This window comes from Diorhabda carinulata, chromosome X (assembly GCF_026250575.1).
Source record: "Diorhabda carinulata isolate Delta chromosome X, icDioCari1.1, whole genome shotgun sequence".
Taxonomy (NCBI): domain Eukaryota; kingdom Metazoa; phylum Arthropoda; class Insecta; order Coleoptera; family Chrysomelidae; genus Diorhabda; species Diorhabda carinulata.
Window position 1 is genome coordinate 18,831,565 of NC_079472.1, and position 3,968 is coordinate 18,835,532.

Sequence of the window (3,968 nt, forward strand, 5' to 3'; positions counted from 1 at the left end):
TTAATGTTTTTACGTTAATAATCTTGTGTCCATTAGTGGGCAGTGGTTACTAATTTAGTTATAAATCTTCATGACAGCTTTTCAGAAATGCCCTTCGTAGTACATTATATTTTAATATGTATTTATACATAAGGATTTTTAGTGGTCGTTAAAATTTTAATAACCTAAACTTTACGAGCAACTATTGACTTTTGGGCAATTATTAACAAGGTATTGGATGTTTGTGGTATTTGTTTATTATTTAATATAAAAATGTAATCGTGTAAATTTTTTTTTAATGAAATAATTGGCACCATGGCTACGTTTATTTTAAACACAATTTCAATATTTACTATAATTTATTTTGATAAAGACCGGAATATATCAGATCTTCAATTTTTCTTCTGTTTCAAAATCTAATTTTCAATCAGAAGCGACCTAAAATTAAAACCATTTTTTAACAAAAAATATGAATCTTGTCAAATATTACCAGCAAATATTATTTTCTTCAGCAATGTCATGCCATTTGTAAGTATCCTCGGTAGTATAGTGGTCAGTATCCCCGCCTGTCACGCGGGAGACCGGGGTTCGATTCCCCGCCGGGGAGAGGAGTCATACTTTTTCTTATTTTTTAAATTTTGACATTTATTTAGAGAAGAAATTATTTAATGACAAATAAACATTTTTATAGAAATTCACCCAAAAACTACTTGAAAAAGTTTTCGTCTTTGAGTGGAGTGCAAAAATTCTAAGGTTACAATGTAAAATAGCAAATTGTGTCACCGCAAGGACCTTTTTGTGGAACTGAGTCAACATAGACAGCTATAACTTAGGAAATAAAATTTTTTTTTGAAATTTTCGTGACCTCAAGTCAAAACATTGTATAATAATGCCATATAACTACTTTTGTAGAATAACACGATTTAATAGCAAAAAATACTGAAATTTCTCATTTTTTCGTGCCTGTGACAACCACTAACCCCTTAAGGATTGTTTTACATACGCTGCTACAATTTCATTCGTTTTTATAACTACCTAAAATTTTTATTTCCAGGATTTGATTGATATAAATATGTCGTGTCATTTTCGAAATGAAAAACCAAATTTTTGATAATATTTAATGAATGAAGTATTAAATTATATTAAGAATCATTTGTAATTAAAAATAAAAAAAATACACGTAAGGCCCCGGCGAGATTCGAACTCGCGATCTCCTGTTTACTAGACAGGCGCTTTAACCAACTAAGCCACGGCGCCTTCATCAAATATAAGATGTGTACTGATTTAATCCTTTTATTTCAGTCACAACAACTCCTTCCAAACAAGTTTTAATACGTTGATTATCATTTTAATGGCCCCTTCTTATTGAACAAATTAATTACAAAAGATTTTTTATTATTTTTTGTATACATATGAATTAGTAAGTGGCATATACTGTAAACTTCATTGTTGTTTTTTTTCAATTTTTGGTGCTTTTTTGGAACCAATGGTGTGTCATATGTAATATTAGTACTACAAACATACAACTTGAGTTATTCTTAACTTTATTCTAACTTAATAAACGTACAGAATTTCTTTCATTATCAAATCTTCGAATTACATAATTTTAACCACGTTGTATCTCACAAAACCTCTGGGGGAGAGCAATAACTATATTTCATCGCTACTTACATACAACCAGAGATAACCTCAATCAAACAGAATAATTCCCTCCATCCTCTTTCCCGTTCTCTTATTCGCTCTCCTTCATAGTTATTGTAATCCCTCTAGCATCGCCCTTAATATGTGTGTATATGTAAGTACATGCATTTTGATTTATAGATAATGTTTAAGCCGAACTCCGTAGACTATAATCTTAGAAATCATAATCCTTTTCGTATTTATCTTTGCTGACTAAGGCCAAAATTACATAAAAGGTTTTAATCAAAACACAAAATGTCTAATCATGTTTGTCACTAAAACTCTTCATATTTTCTTTTACATTCTTGTCTTCACTTTGCTTGTTTGATCGCGTTCGTGAGTTAGTGAAAACGCAATCTCGCCATACACTTTTTAATTTGAATTTGAGGCATTCAAACATCTTAAATAGTTTTCAAACCTACAACACTTACTCAAAATGAATGTATGTTTTGTTCTTAATATTTTAACTAAGTTCGAGTTTCTGAAACCACCAGCACTCACAATCACACTGTCTAACGCGCGTTTCGATAACCAAGTTATCGTCTTCAGAGACTGTTTACCTTCAGTCTCTGAAGACGATAAATTGGTTTTCGAAACGCGCGTCAGACAGTGTAATTGTGAGTGTTGGTGTACTTAATATTTTATTTTGATTAAAAAAGTTCATTTTGTTCACAATATTTAATAAACATAGACTTAATTTTCCATGTGAACATTGACATTAGTTTCACAAATACATTTTTTTAGACTTAATAATAAGATTTTCACATTTAACATAATTTTTATACGCTTAGAGTTGATTTTCTTTAAATAATTATCAATATAATAATTAATCCAATTATTAAATACTGTATAAGTCATCACCAAAGTAATACGAAATGGGTTAAAGAAGTATAAAAATAACATAGTTAAAGAATACCAAGAAGGTTTTAGAGTAGGGCGATTAACAGAAGCTTAGTACTAAAGCACAGAAAAAACCTATGAAGCTATTGAGAAAGTAATAATACGGAAAAAATTTAGAAATTTTATTGAAATTTTCCTTCACCATAAACTACAGTGAATTCCATATGCCGGCCACTTGTATCTTGTCCAACAGCTTGAAGGATGGAAAAAAAGTATCAAAACATTTTAACAAATGAAGCACTACAAGAAGGTCCAACAAGTCTCCAAAATCAAATCTTCATCTGCAAAATCTTCTTCGGCAATATGGAAGATGGAAAAGAAGTATCAACAAACATTTTAATAAGTGGAGAACACCAACAATATCCAACAAGTCCCCAAAGTTAGAACATTTTGAGAGTATGGAGGATGTAAATCTTCAACAGTAATCAAAGAACATTGGGAGGATTTTATATCCAATGAAATAAAAGCATCGAAACATATTTTAGCAAGAGAAGCATACCGAGAAGGTCCAACCAATCTCCAAAATCAAAACTTGTCTCTTGCATCTTCTTCGGTAACATTGAGGATTGTAAAGAAACATCAACAAACATTTTAATAAGTGGAGAATACCAATAATATTCAACAAGCCCCCAAAATTAAAACATTTTGAGAGCATGGAGGATGTAAATCTTTAACAGTAACGAAAGTACATTGGGAGGATTTTATATTCAATGAAATAAGAGTATCGAAACACATTTTAGTAAGTGAAGCATCCCGAGAAGGTCCTACAAGTCTCCAAAATCAAAACTTGTTTCTTGCATCTTCTTCGACAACATGGAGGATGGAAAAGAAGTACCAACAAACATTTTAATAAGTGGAGAATACCAACAATATCCAATAAGCCCCCAAAATTCAAACGTTTTGAGAGCATGGAGGATGTAAATCTTTAACAGTAACGAAGTACATTGGGAGGATTTTATATTCAATGAAATAAGAGTATCGAAACACATTTTAGTAAGTGAAGCACCCCGAGAAGGTCCTACAAGTCTCCAAAATCAAAACTTGTTTCTTGATGTAGTATTATAAACATAGAAGATAGATAGAGATATGCACTAAAGACACCATAAAAAACTTCTTCTTCTTTCTTCCATAATAGATCTATCGCCTGTTCCTTCTTCAATATCTTTCCTCGTCCTACCTCTAGGTTGTAACTCCGCCTCTTTCGTGGTCGACCTCTGCTCCGTGATCCAATTGGATATTTTTCCCTTTCACTTTTTATCAGTCTATCATCTGTCATTCGACTACGAATCTTCCTGATCCTAATCCTTTCTGCTCATCTTCTAGTGTTGAGATCGAGTTAATTGTGTTGACTTGATGTATCCAGCAGATTCATCTCTATGTAGTTAGTCGGTTCTTTTTTAAACATGAGC

The 3,968-nt window shown here is 31.6% G+C and overlaps 2 non-coding genes across 2 annotated transcripts; one reads left to right on the forward strand and one right to left on the reverse strand.

Annotated features, from left to right (window-relative positions):
* The first annotated feature begins 514 nt into the window (after positions 1 to 514).
* Trnad-guc (transfer RNA aspartic acid (anticodon GUC)) lies at positions 515 to 586 on the forward strand. Its single transcript has one exon. It is a non-coding gene; the product is annotated as a tRNA-Asp (tRNA).
* A 576-nt stretch (positions 587 to 1,162) lies between these two features.
* Positions 1,163 to 1,236, reverse strand: Trnat-agu (transfer RNA threonine (anticodon AGU)). The gene has a single exon. It is a non-coding gene; the product is annotated as a tRNA-Thr (tRNA).
* Positions 1,237 to 3,968: the final 2,732 nt, after the last annotated feature.